General features: G+C 35.3%; 1 long non-coding RNA gene across 1 annotated transcript; it reads right to left on the bottom strand.

Moving 5' to 3' along the window:
• Positions 1-747: 747 nt before the first annotated feature.
• On the bottom strand, positions 748-1,649 carry LOC107798214 (uncharacterized). The gene is made up of 2 exons (XR_001650850.2): positions 1,347-1,649; positions 748-990 (listed from the first exon to the last, which is right to left on the bottom strand). It is a non-coding gene; the product is annotated as an uncharacterized LOC107798214 (long non-coding RNA).
• Positions 1,650-15,818: the final 14,169 nt, after the last annotated feature.

Consider the following 15,818-nt stretch of genomic DNA (forward strand, 5'->3'; position numbering starts at 1 on the left):
GCGATTCTAAGAGTTTCAAGAAAAGACCATAAAAATAAATAAAATCTCCGCTCACGCGAACAAGTGCGAGGCCTACCAATGACTATCAACCTGTGCGTTCTAATTAACGAAATCCTCGCCTACGTCAATTGTTGTCTGTGTAAAAAAAAATAGCGGGGAGTGAGTCGCTAGCTCAGCGAGTAATAACACTTAACCACAACCGTTTTTAACGGGGACAAGTCAGAAAACATGCTAGTATATTAATCAAAAAAATATCATAAGAATGCCCTTTCTAAAACAATAAATATAATTAGTCTATTCATGTGTTTCTTGTAACATAAATCAATTTAACAAATCGGTAATAAACTCGGTAAACACTGTCTCATAGCAAATCTTTATGTTTAGGAGGTTTCCAAGAAAGGATCATGTAATCTGTATCACTATGTGGACCCTTTCGTAAAAGGAGTCAAATATAACTGTAGGTCCCTACTCGAGGGAATAACTGTAACTGTGCTAGTTCTACCTTTTCACTAGCGAGAGTTATAACTGTACTCGGTAATCGGTAAATAAAAGGTGCACCAGGTCTAACGAACCCGCCGTTAGCTACGGGATCCTTCAAAGTTTCCTCCCATTTATACTTTTATTTGTAATAATAAATATTCACATGAAAGCATTTTCAAAATAGCACAGGGCATTTCAATTCTTATCAAATCATGTAATCCGATTTCGGTAACGGTAATCATATCTCAAATACCAGTAAAACATGTCTAGTAACATGAGAACATTTTAAATAACTGTAAACCTCTCAAGTAAACTATCCAGTACTATATCAAGTAAAGGACTTGTCCCACATGCAATTTCAAACATTCACTAACACATTTATTTTTCAAAATCATGTATAAACCATGAAGGTTATGAAAATACAAATTGCAGTAAGATTACTACTCACAGTCTCGTGCCGAATTACCAAATACTTCACCTCGAGCAAACGTACAACTTCCTCCAATGAATCTATAATCACATAATATTGATCTCGTGTCAATTGCCTTATTTAGGCTAATTCATCACTGATTTAGAATACCCAATCCTTCGAGTTTTATGTTTTATCATTATATTTACCCATGCTATGAGTAATTTAAAGTTTTCCAAAATCTTCTATTAAAAAAATATTTATATAGTTTATTCCTTGTACTATTCAATTTTCGTAGTCATGCGTATAAGTTGAAACTTAAATAGAAGTGTTGTCCATAATGTGTTTTTTTTGTATTTAGTTTTCAATAGCCGATAAATCCTATAAATACATAAATCGGGATTTAAAGAAATCCACCAGAAAACTGAAGAGGAATCAAAGAAAGAGGAAAATTAACCTTTTTGTGCCGAAGAATTGTTTCGCTTGGAGCTGCAATATAGGTTCAATTCTCCTTCTTTTTTGATTGTAAATATTAATATCAAAATCTTATCTTTTGCACTTTTGCTTGTCAAAGTTGTTCCAACAACTACTCTTTTTTCGTCTTCTCTGTTGTTCCTCCTCTGCATTTTTTGCCACTGTTACAGCTTCTGTTTTAGCCGCAACAAGGTTGCGTTTCCTTGTTCCCCTCAAAATCTTATATTTTTTTCTTTTAAAATCCTACAAGGCTAAGGACTCAAATCTCCTTTTTGGTTTTAGTTACGCCACTTATGTTGTCTATAAGGTAACTAGCTCTTTTTTTTGTTTTATTTTTTTTATCTTTTTCCTTTAATTAGTTTGTTCTCTCTTTTTGTTGGCAAATTACTTAACTATCCTTATTATTTTTTTTATGGGAGGTATTACATTCTTCCTACCTTATGAAATTCGGTCCCCACATTTAACTCAACTATGTACCTGTAGATTGAAATAAATGAGGATATTTGACTCACATAGCATTTTTCACTTTCCGTGTAGTTTATTCAACGGTATGATTTCTCCACTAAGATTTTAGTGAACACAATTTCTTGTGACTATAGCTTTCTTATGTGTCAATCAATAATAGCCATAGGCTCCTCCTTATAAGACAACTTCTCATCAACCGATATAGTTAGTGTCTCAAGCACTTGAGAGGAGTCTGATATACATTTTATAAGCATAGAGGCATGAAACACTTGATAAATAAAAGATAACTCAGGAGGAAGGGCCAAACGATATGTCACAGCTCCTACAGGTTCAAGTATCTATACGGTCTTACAAATCTGGGACTTAATTCACCTTTCATGGGAGAGATACATGGGAAAACTCGATCTCTAACTAAAAACTCTAAGTCCTTTTTCCCTTTATCAGCATAAGATTTTGTCTACTTTGAGTTGCGAAAAATCTCTGCCTAATGAACTCGACCTTGTCAATAGTTTCTTATACCAGATCAGGTCCCAATAAGTTAGTCTTATCAGCTTCAAACTATCTGATAGGAGAACAACATCTCCTACTATACAAGCTTCGTATGGTGTCATCTGTATGATTGACGGAAAGTTATTATTATAGGCAAATTCAACTAAAGATAGATAGGCATCCCAACTACCTCCAAACTCCAGAATACAATTTTTCAAGATATCCTCCAAGATCTGTATAATACATTCAGATTGTCCGTTTGTCTGTAAATAAAAGTCGATACTAAGATCTACTTGTGTAACCAACGCAGCTTGAAAAGATTTTCTATCATAGATGTAATCCTCTATCATAGATGATAGACAATAGAACCCTATTGAGTCGGAATATTTTCTGTCCATGTATATCTATGCATATTTTTCCTCAATGTAAGGAGTTTTGACTAGAAAGAAATGTGCCTGCTTTGTAAGACAATTTACAATTTTCCCACACATAATCATGCCTCTAATGGTTTGGGTAATTCGTTCATATAAGATATTGTAATTCTATTATATTTTCACTTCAGAATCTTGAGTTATTGTAGTGGGCCTACGAGTAGCAAGTGTTTGCGTTAACATGCTGACTATCAAATAGTTAGAAACAAAGTTAACGAATTATTTCTTCTTTCTTTTCCAACCAATCCAATTTTCTTCTAGTCATGATGCATCTTATGGACCTGAAATATATAGTGTATCTAGAGTTATGAGCTTTATCACGTATAGCCTATCTCAACCCATATATGTTTGCTGCTATTAATTGATTACCTAGTCGAAGAATACCATCATTATTAAAAGTCATATCCTTGCACCAGTTAGGGCCTAGTCTCGTGTACTTAGAGCAATCGCTCATCCTCGTATTGAGTAGCCTTATAAGTGCACAAATAATAAAAACTTGGATTGAATATCAGCCAATAATGCCTCTGAAGTTTTCATAATAAATATAATACTTGCACCTTCTAGTCTGTGTATTTTTTTTCAAAAGTCTCTTTGCCGGAGTTATATATATATCAAACTACCCATAAATATTTTACTCAACGCATCAGCCAAACAAATATCTTTCGAGGATGATAGAGAATAGTACAATTATAGTCCTTGAATAGTTCCAATCACCACCTTTACCAAATATTCAAATATCTCTGAAATCTAGTGGTAATGCTTACATTGGTGTGTCGATCAAATATGTCTTGAGCTTATGAAAGCATCTATACACTTTTCTTCGCCTATTGAAACTTCGGGTTCTTCTATGTTAGCTTGGTTAGAGAAGTTTTTTTTAATCATGCACCAAACTCCTAAAATAGCCTACCTAACCCAGGAAGTTACGATGCTCTATAGGAATAGTGGTCTTGGATATTGCTGAAATGCTTGTCTCCTTAGGATCCATCATAATCTCATTTCTTGATACAACATGCTTGAGGAATGCTACAAAGTCTAGCAAAAATTATTTTTGAGAACTTAACAATATGTCAATTTCTGTGGTTGCAACACAATTCTCAAATGATCCTCATATTCTTCTTAGGTATTAGAACATACTAAAATATTATCTATAAATACATCGACATGTCTGTCCAGAAACAACTTGAACACCCTGTTCATTAAGTTCATGAGTGCGGTTGGAAAATTTGTCAGTCTGAAGCATCGTAAGAATGCATAATACAGTGGCGAGTCCTAAAGGTTTTCTTAGGAATATCTTCCTTTCCGTTTTTGAGTTGATAATAACCAGAAGCAAGGAGCAATCTTACAAAGCGAGCATCTCAATATAACTAATTAAACAGGTCTTCTATATGAAATTATGGGTATTCATTATGTATTATTATCTTATTTGGTACTTGCAGCCAATGCACATTGTATGGAGTCATTTTTTTCTTCTTCTATACAAACAATATCAATGCACCCATCAGTAATAAACTCGATTTAAAAAAAACTCTTATCTAATAAATCTAGTAACTGTTCTTTTACCTCTAGCAATTCTACTAGTGCCACACTATATGGGGGTATCACTATGGGCTGCATGTCAGGTACTAAATCAATACCGAAATCTATTCCTTGTATTGGCGATAGTCTTGGTAAATTCTCAAGGAAATATATTAGAGGATTCTCACCATGAGTACTTTTTCAAACTAAGTGTTTACTCTCTTGTGTCCCTTGTCATTGCCAAGAGACCAAAATAATCTTTCTTTAATAATCGTTGAGCTTTCATAAAAGAGATGACTTTACCAATCTTTGGAACTTGACCCCCTTTTAGAATAAAATAGGGTTAATTCGATATCTCGAATTTAATTATCTTTCCTAACAATTGAGGATAGCTTGGCAGGAAGATAATAAGTATGTACCCGTCAATATGTTAAATAGACCACATTAAGTAATATCAAGTCAACTAGAATATCTCTATTCTCAACTTGAAGATAAGCTTGTTGAACATATTTAATTAACTCAGATTCTCCCACATAAGCAGCAACCCAAAAAGATCATGTCAATATCTCACATACCAAAGTTTTTCGACGACCATTTAAATGTGTGTCGGAAAATTGCCAAGTCTTGTTCTTCACCCATCAAACTTTTGTTGTATGCCTATCCTGTCCATGTTTTTAATCTTTCTAACACACTTAACTACAACAAAATAGGTCATATTATCCATATATGGGGTAATAACCATGTCTAGAAGGTTAAGCATCAGTTGTGCAGTTGTACATTATCATACCATGTATTGGTCATATTGTCCAATGTGCAAGTTGCTAGCTCCACAGACTTCTCGTTTTAATATCTTAGAGCTCATAATGCTTCAAGTATTTCCACATTGACAAGAACTTCTGAGGATCCTCACCATTAACAAAAATGGTAAACTTTGTGGTTTCAATTTTAGAAACTACATTAGAGAAACTATCTCAGTGCCAGACTTAATCTAAATATTTGAGGATTCTGGAGTCCTTTGTTGTTTCTCGTTCTTCTCTTGTCTATCAATTAAGAACCTTTGTGATGTCACTCTACTATTAGTATAATAGTGAACTCATACTAACTTCAGGAATGGACTATATTACCTATCTTAGAGGTAAAACTCTCATTATGGAACAACGTCACTTTTATTGGCCTAGTCTACTACTTCTGTTGCTTTTCTTTACCGGGAGACGATTGCCTGCCTAGTGGCAGTATTTAATGTCTTTGAACCTCTAGTCAAATTCTATTATCAGGTGATCGATCCAATTCATACAAGAAAATGATAACAATGACAGATTCAGTTATTTGATCCTAATCGCCATATACGTACAGAGGAATAAGAAAGAAAGACAAGACACATCCTATCACGCCTTCGCAGAATCACGATTATGGGAATGACGGCTACATAACCATAATTGAGATTCTACTATCGACATGTGCTCCATTAGTCACAAGAATAACCTAGGTTCTGATACCAACTTTGTCACGACTCAATTTAGGATCATGACCAGCACCTAGGAGTAAGTGCCCCAAGTAAGCCTGATCGGTATTTTACAGAAAATCGGACAGAGTTTCCCCTATTTTAGGACTATCCAAAAATAATTTCCTGTTTTAAAATCAACAACCAACCATCCTAATATCAAACCAACCAACCAACAACTTATCAATTAACCAAAAAAAGTCTCCACCATTAATAATCAACCCACTAACAACCAGACTCCTTATTTATCCCTAAATTTGATAAGAAAGTGCAATACTCATCATAAGTCTATAGAAACGAAGAAAACTCTCGACACTAAAAGAATGACTATGGAGCGATTCTAAGAGTTTCAAGAAAAGACCATAAAAATAAATAAAATCTTCGCCCACGTGAACAAATGCGAGGCCTACCAATGACTATCAACCTGTGCGCTCTAATTAACAAAATTCTCGCCTACATCAATTGTTATCTCTGTAAAAAAAATAGCGAGGAGTGAATCGCTAGCTCAGTGAGTAATAACACTTAACCACAACCGTTTTTAATGGGGACAAGTCAGAAAACATGCTAGTATATAAATTAAAAAGTATCATAAGAATGCCCTTTCTAAAACAATAAATATAATTAGTCTATTCATGTGTTTCTTGTAACATAAATCAATTTAACAAATCGGTAATAAACTCAGTAAACACTGTCTCGTAGCAAATATTTATGTTTAGGAGGTTTCCAAGAAAGGATCATGTAATCTGTATCATTGTGTGGACCATTTCGTAAAATGAGTCAAATATAACTGTAGGTCCCTACTCGAGGGAAAAACTGTAACTGTGCTAGTTCTACCTTCCCACTAGCGAGGGCTATAACTGTACTCGGTAATCGGTAAATACAAGGTGCACCAGATCTAACGAACCCGTCGTTAGCTACGGGATCCTTCAAAGTCTCCTCCCATTTATACTTTTCTTTGTAATAATAAATATTCACATGAAAGCATTTTCAAAATAGTACAGGGCATTTCAATTCTTATCAAATCATGTAATCCGATTTCAGTAACAGTAATCATATCTCAAATACCAGTAAAACATGTCTAGTAACATAAGAATATTTTAAATAACTGTAAACCTCTCAAGTAAACTATTCAGTACCATATCAAGTAAAGGACTTATCCCATATGCAATTTCAAACATTCACTAACACATTTAATTTTCAAAATCATGTATAAGGCATGAAGGTTATGAAAACACAAATTGTAGTAATATTACTACTCGCAGACTCGTGCCGAATTACCAAATGCTTCACCTCGAGCAAACGTACAACTTCCTCCAATGAATCTATAATCACATAATATTGATCTCGTGTCAATTGCCTCATTTAGGCTAATTCATCATTGATTTAGAATACCCAATCCTTCGAGTTTTATGTTTTATTATCAATTTGTCGAATTATATTTACCCATGCTATGAGTAATTTAAATTTGTCCAAAATCTTCTATTAAAAAAAATATTTATATAGTTTATTCCTTGTACTATTCAATTTTCGTAGTCATGCGTATACGTTGAAACTTAAATAGAAGTGTTGTCCATAATATGTTTTTTTTGTATTTAGTTTTTAATACCCGATGGAATCCTATAAATACATAAATCGGGATTTAAAGAAATCCACCAGAAATTGAAGAATAATCAAAGAAAGAGGAAAATTAACCTTTTTGTGCCGAAGAATTGTTTCGCTTGAAGCTGCAATATAGGTTCAATTCTCCTTCTTTTTTGATTGTAAATATTAATGTCAAAATCTTATCTTTTTGCACTTTTGCTTGTCAAAGTTGTTCCAACAACTACTCTTTTTTCTTCTTCTCCGTTGTTCCTCCTCTGCATTTTTTCCCACTGTTACAACTTCTGTTTTAGCCGCAGCAAGGTTGAGTTTCCTTGTTCCCCTCAAAATCTTATATTTTTTTCTTTTAAAATCCTACAAGGCTAAGGACTCAAATCTCCTTTTTGGTTTCAGTTACGCCACTTTTGTTGTCTATAAGCTAACTAGCTCTTTTTTTTTGTTTTATTTTTTTATCCTTTTCCTTTAATTAGTTTGTTCTCTTTTTTTTGGCAAATTACTTACCTATCCTTATTATTATTTTTTATGGGAGGTATTACATCTTCAACTTTTTAAAAACGTTAAATCGAGATACCCCGACTTAGTGTTTGTTAAAACTTGTATAAAAAATGCATATTAGTTATTTTTTATGTACTCTATATTATTTTGTGATTGTTTTGCAATTTAACAAATTTATTATTTTTAATTCGGGTATAGTATTAGTGTGCTAAAAAAATTGTAAAATAGAGAAATTGTTACTAATTGTTTAAAAAATATTAATTAGTTACTTTTTATTGTGGTATATGTATTATCGTGATTGTTTTGTGATTAAATTGACTTATTTTTTTTTATCTAGTTTAGACTATTTATTTGCTAAAAGACTAGTAAACTAGATAAATTGTTACTTTAGTTCCCTGTATTGGTATCTTGTGGCCTAATGTAGTGCTCGTATTTGTAATATAGTGACCTTTTAGTGTAATAAACCGTAGTGCCCTTTAATGTAGTATCCTTGTAGTTATAGAAATTAATCATTTAAGTATCTCTTATTCCCAAAAAATATGTCAAAGAGCTGATAGTTCAAACACAAACTATCTCCAATTATAGTCAACAAACGTAAGAACATAAGAATTCAGGATAAATTGGTGCTACTGGGCCTCAAATATTGTGTCCGGAACCAAAACGTGAATATTTAATAATTAAATCTTGTATAGTTATGAAAATCAATTATTTAATTTTAGTATAGTAAAAAATAAGTCAGTAACAAACAAACAAACATATAAAATAATAAAACTAACATATGAAATAATAAAACTAACATAAACAATAATAAACTAACATATAAAATAACAGACCTGTTGAGTGATAAATCGAAAAACATTTCTCATGACGAACATATGAATTCAGGATACATAAGTACTACTGGGCCTCAAATATTGTGTTCGGAACCAAAATATTGAATATTTAATAATTAAATATTGTATACTTACAAAAATTAATTATTTAATTTTATTATAGTAAAGAATAGGTGAATAACTAACAAACATATAAAATAATAAAATTAACATATTAAATAACAAAACTAACATATTAAAGTAACATATAAAATATAAAATTATAATATTAAAAATGTATCAACCTAATTAACAATATAGTAAAAGTATCGAAAAAAAATTAATATTAAAGGTATTGAATATATTTAAGCAATGAAAAAGAAAAATAATGTAATTGATTTTGTTCAATTTACAGTAGTCGTCGTGGAGGTTCCGCCTTTGCATCCCGAACTTGCCTCCTTAGAGCTACTATTGCTATAGCCGAGCATAGGTCTTCCTACATATGGGAGGGGCAATTATTGGACCAGACTTTCCGTGCTAGGAGAGTAGACGATATGTGGGACTTTCTTATGACCCGCCAGCTCCATCCCCATATAATCAAACGCCTGCTAGATACGAGTTTTTATAGGATTATTGAGATCGGCTAGCTGCAGCTGGATTGGTCATTGATCACGGCTTTGATAGAGCGGTGGCGACCAGAGATGCATACATTCTATTAGCCCATTGGCGAGGCCACTATCATGTTGCAGGACGTGGAGGTTCTATATGGGATGTTGGTTGATGGACTTCTTGTTGCTTTGTCGCATGCCATGAGAGATTATACGGGAGATCAGTACTTGGAAACATTGCAGCAGCTCACCGATTTTCGACCGGAGGACGAGGGTGCATTGGTTGGGGCTAGTCGTCTTGCGTTGACGCCCGTCCGACTGTATTTGGAGGCTATGCATGCTGACATTACTCATGATATACCGGATCTTCATATTAACTGGTAAACGAGGTTGTTGCTGCTGCTTATGTTTGGAGGCGTATTGTTCCCGAACACTTCGGAAAACTTAGTCAGCTTGAGATTTCTTTTTCATCTTGAGCGACTAGATGATTTACATCAGTACAGCTGGGGTGCTGCTGTTCTTGGTTACTTGTATAGGTAGATGTGTCAGGCATGCATGGGCACCCAGCAAGATGTTGCAGGATTTATGTCGCTGATGCAGGTGAAATCATAGTCAAATACTCTCTTCATTATAACATACATCATAAAAATATACCTTAAATTTTACATCCAAATTGCATATTAGGTTTGGGCTAGGAAGCGGTTCCAACAGTTTCAGCCACCTCTACCACCCATAGCTCATGATGCACCACCTCCATCGTTTATCCCTTTAGCTAGGAGGTGGGTTGATAGGCGGGGATACGGACGTGAGTACGAGGCTCCGCATAATCTCCCCTATTGTAGGGATTTGTTGGATTTTCTAGAGGTCACGCAGGTAATTCTATACTTAAGTTTACTTGGCCTGAATTTATATGTGTTATGTATACTCACGGTTCCCGTTTTTATGTAATAGTTCATTTGGAGGCCATACAACGACGAACTAATAGCTGGTTTGCCTGATTATTGCTCGACCGGGCAAATTATCTGGAGCTCTTCTGTCTCGTTGATGTGTCTCGATATTGTCGAGCATCATGCCACCGAGTGAGTTCTTTGCCAGTTTGGTCGACCGCAGCTTGTACCTCCACCGCCCGCTTGGCTTAGGACACATTACCAGCGGGATGATCATTCGAGGGTTGACCAGGCATATGAGGCATGTCTAGAGTTGCAGATCGAGACTTGGGACCAACGGCGTGACCTGACTCCACCACCCCCTACACCCTATCTTATGGATAGTGAGCATGCATATATCGGCTGGTACCACAGCATTACCCGACTTTTCGTCGGGAATCCCGTTTATTGCGCTGGCAGTCGATTCGTTCCATATGACGAGAGGCATGAGGCGTTGGTATGTTATTTGGTATACTTAGTTATAACGTTAACCTTACCGTCTCATAATTAATATTTTACATGTTGTGCAGGTTATTGGCCTACATATGTTCCATTAGTTGGGACTGCAGATGAAGCAGCATACTGGCGATGGAGCGGCAACTTTGCACAACTATGGCCGGTAGGTAACAAATTTGGGTGCCCGGACATTGCAGCGAGTCTGGGATGATGAGCGCTTAGGACACGAGGCTGATTATATAGCACCAGAGCAGTACCATCGTGGGCCAGCAGTGCAGCCTGAACATGGTCGACGTGGAAGGGGTGTGCCACGAGGTAGGGGTGTCCCACGAGGTCATGGAGGTTATCGAGGAGGTGGTCCTAGGGGTATGCATTCGATTTATCGATTCGATTTTGACCCTTATCGATAATTACTTATCGATTATCGATTTGTACATATGCTTATCGTTATCATTTCAATAAGGTTTCGATTTTTTCGATTTCGATTTATCGATTTTTGGGATTTATCGATTACACCAATAAGAAAATTTGCGAGATTCCATAGAAAGTATATCGCTATAAGCACGCCTAACTAATATGGGCAAAAAGAAGCTAAAATAAGACGAACACCGTTTATAATATAAAAATTGTATCAACAAGCACATGCAACGAAACTAAAGTAAGGAATCAAATGTATGCCACCAACACTCCAACGGTATAAAAAAATTGGTCTTTTTTGTATTGCTATCTCTCTATAGGCCTATGTATAAAAATATTTGTGGTGTAAGGGAAAGAAAATTAAAAGAAGTTGAGGAAGCCATGAGAGTTGTACGTGAAAAGTCCGTGAAAGAAGATCAAAAGGAGAATGAGAAAATAGAACGATGGAGAAGAGAGAACTTATAGTCAGAGATGAAGAAGGAGATGGAGGAGGGCATATGTAGAGTTGTATCAATTTGAGATGGTCGATTTGGAAGAAAATAGATTGGTTCTTTTTTGGCTATCGATTGGAACCTTGAAAGCTTGACTAACTCGGTACAATTCTAACAAAAATCGATACCAAAAAAAGTTGGTCTTATCGGTTTATCGATAAACCGATAAGCTAATAGGACAAAATCGAAATCGATAAATTGATAAAGAAAATTTCAAAATCGAAACCGATAAATCGATAAACCGATATCGTTAAACCGATAACAAATAATCGATTCGATTTATCGATAAACTGATTCGAATTCACAACCCTAGGTGGTCCCTAGTAAGGGGGCATTGAGGCACCTGTTGAGGATGTTGGAGTTGATCAGTCAGGTGACCACCCTGATCCTAGTGATATCCCGTCATTTAGCCTAGGGCTTACTTCAGGGACTTTGTAGGTGACCTTGTTAGCTCCATTATCGACCGTGAGCACAGCCTTTACCTCACATGACTGGGATGCATATTTTCCTGACCCTCCAAAGGCATCGACATTGCTGGTGCTCATCCGGTACGAGATGTAGATAGTGGGTGCCGACTTAGTTATGGCTCACCACCGAGGGATGCTGAGGATCTTCCACGGGATTTGGTTAGTGTGTATTGCTATTACTTATATTTTGTGTTTATCTCATTGATTAGTCATAAATATCTAAAGCATATTTTTTAAGCCATCATCCTCGCCTGTCGCGGAGGCCATTAGGTGCGACACTGACATGCCTGAGATGGATGATTATATTCAAGAGACCGCTGAGACCATGGTAAGACATTTTAATTTTTTTAGCTAACACGTATATTACTAATATATATTTCTATTTACCTCAAAAAATGTGAGTAACAATTAAAGATAATTTGTGTGTTTAAAGATACGTGATATATTTTAATACTACTGATTAAACAAGTAATATTAAGCTTAAGTGAGAAGAAATAATGAACCAAATCAATGTTGCTAAAACAGTAGGGGCCTCGAGTTCGTCTATCCAGGGACCTCGAGGTCAGCTAAGACCAAAAAAGTATGAACAATAAAGTAAAAACAAAAAAGTTGAAGAGTAATTGCTGAGCACGTTAAACAAGAAAAGAATAAGAATGTTCTATTGATGTGAATAATCTGATGGTTACAAAATGATTGTGGTCCCTTTATATAGGAGGAGAAAACCCCAATATAGTACCTTGCTCATAAAGGTAAAGAATCCTATTGGTATAGGTGTATGACGGTCTAGTACGGACCTGTACTATTTTGTGCAACCCTTATCCTCTAATTAATGCCCAAATCCACGCGTCCTTGAGAAGTTTTCGCTCTTTCTTGATTGACTTCGAGATTATGTTGTCCTCGACGTAGTCCGTGTCAGGCCTTTGATCAGCTTCCTCAAGGTAGGTGTCCCTTAGCCGGATTTGCCCCACACCTCGAGTTTCTCGGACTCGAGCCTATAGCCCGATTTAAGACTCCAAAATCATACTCCTTGATTTTGACCATATACAGATAGTCGCCGTATTTCTTAGAATGAAATGATATGAAATGATTCGAGCCTCGATTTCATCGAACCTCTAGTGATGACGTTATCGTTGTGAAGCCAATGTTTGAGGTGACCGAAACGTCTCATCAGCCCACTTCCCCAAAAATATTAAATGCATGTCAGTGCTAGTTGGCCATTAATATAAATTTGGGGCGTCTTCCTTTAGTAAATAACTTTACCTTTATTCAATCTCTACATATCCTCATCTCTTTCTTCAATCACCTGTTTCATCTGCCTCTTTAAACATCGTTTAATACCAAGTGTCACACCTCCTTTTTTCAGCCGCACCCGCAAAGGGACGCGGAAGAGAGTTTTTCCAATTAAAGGACAATCGAAACGAGATTTATTTATTTATTTTAGAGTCGCCACTTGGGAGATTTATGGTGTCCCAAGTCACCGTTTGAATCCCGAATCGAGGAAAATATTGACTCTGTTAACAGTCTGCGCACTAAAAATCCGGATAAGGAATTCTGTTAACCCGGGAGAAGGTGTTGGCATTCCCGAGTTCTGTGGTTCTAGCACAGTCGCTCAACTATCATATTCGGCTTGATTATCTGATATAATACATATTGAACATATGTGCGAATTTTAACTTTTAACCGCTTTTATCATTATTATTATTATTATCGAGAATTGCAACATCGTGAAAATATATCTCGAACCACGTCACATCAATGTACCCGTGGTTATCGACATATTTCGACTCTGTTGAGATTTGGATTTGGGTCACATAAATGTGCACCCGAGTTTAAGAAAATAAATTGTTAAAGGCGCGCCTAAAGCGACTAGCGTATCATTATTTTGGGTAAGGCCGTGAAATTTGCTAAACGACCGATCCCGGAGTCTATACAATTATTAACCATTTATTGAGGGCCCCACAACTTGTGCGTTTTATTGAGTGAGGCTCATCTCATTTATTTTAAAAGGATAATCCTAAAGTGCCTACAGTTTTTCTATTAAATTTGTCTCTAAAAAATGAAAGAGAAAAGATCCTAATTTATTTACATGCTTACGAGTAGTTATAGTCGGGTTCCGAACGCAATTTGTTAAATCAGAATGTAAACACAATATGGACAGCCCGTTGGCCAACGTGGACCCAGGCCCAACGTGTATGGCACAAAACTGGACCTGAGTCATCTCATTCACATGTTACTACCTAGTTACATTATACTAGGCATGCTCACAGTTTGTCAAATTAAAAAAAAATTGGCAATCTAATTTTAATCCTAGACCATTTACATGCTGAAATTAACCAATAGTATCTAGCTAAATAATATTCTTACAACTTCCGAAGCGGTCTATTCGTTTAGTAAGTTAACTGTTGAATGTTTAAGAATAGTCTAAATCTGCTAACATGCTTTTTGAGACATGATAATCATCCAACAATAACGAACTAATTGGACAGAGTTACTACACCATTTATTTATTTTTTAGCAATACATAGACAGTTCGTCCACTAAGCTACTGTCAGATGTTCCATTATATATATTAAACAACTACATGATTCTGATATTAGGAAGCTAAATAATGTACATATACAAATAAAATTCAGAATATAACTAAGATAAATTCAGAACTTCAACTCTTCATTTCATATTCATGCTTCATGTTTCAGTTTACAGTAACCAGCGTGTCAGTTGTGTACCTGATATTGGAAGCAAAAGAAAAAGAAGATCAGCAGGAATGCAGTAGCATACAACAACAGCAACACCCAGCAACAGATTTAAAAACCGAGCAGAAATCCAGCAACAACCAGTGAAGTAGTAGCAAATAACCAACCAAACTCAAGGAAACAAATCAAATGTAAATCCCGAAACACCAACAACAATCAACGGGCAGAAACAAAGTAAATCTTTTTTAGATTGAAAGACCAGTTAATGTTTAACCCTTAAATCTTGACCCGTTTGTATATCCAGTGTATGCAGATTGTATATTGGGTGTATGCTACTCTCTCTTTCGAATCTCCTTCGAAATGTTTTCTCAATATTCAGCCAATCCACTATCCCCTTTCAATATTTTCGGAAATCTCTCTCAATATTTTCGGAATTCTCCCTCTATTTTCAGAATTCTCCCCCCTTTCCAATATCCAGATCCCTTATTTATAGCCAAACTTCAAGCATTTAAAATTAAATCTCACTATCTTCTACCCATCCCCCTTTAACTTCTCACTAACTAATGTTTTATCCCCCACTATATTAAACAATGTATTAATTCCCCACCATTATGTCTTGTCCCCCACTACGTATTATTTTAATATTATTTAAATATTATTTAATACTTAGTGGACAGAGCACTCATTAATTATTTTTAAGGCTCCTTTAAAATCCCGAAAATGCCCTTGAAAATACTGCAATTTACCATTCTACCCCATCAGCTATAACCAATTCACTTAATCAATCTAACCAAAATATAGCAGCTATAACCAATTCTTAATCAAATTCAATCAACAAATTCAAACTAAATTATGAACAACAAAGAAACAACTAGAATTATTTTGATTGGACAATATTTTTAAACACCAAACCTACCTTCAGATTCAACAACAACAAACAAGTATATTTAAATCACTAAGTTCAAATTCAAATTAAACTTAAACGGAATAAATAAACAGATTCAAATCACTAAACTCAATAATCAATTGAACCTCAAACTAAATCTAACAATATTGCAACCAAGATGAAGGATTCAAGTTATCAAACTAA

This window comes from Nicotiana tabacum, chromosome 10 (genome assembly GCF_000715075.1).
Source record: "Nicotiana tabacum cultivar K326 chromosome 10, ASM71507v2, whole genome shotgun sequence".
Lineage (NCBI taxonomy): Eukaryota > Viridiplantae > Streptophyta > Magnoliopsida > Solanales > Solanaceae > Nicotiana > Nicotiana tabacum.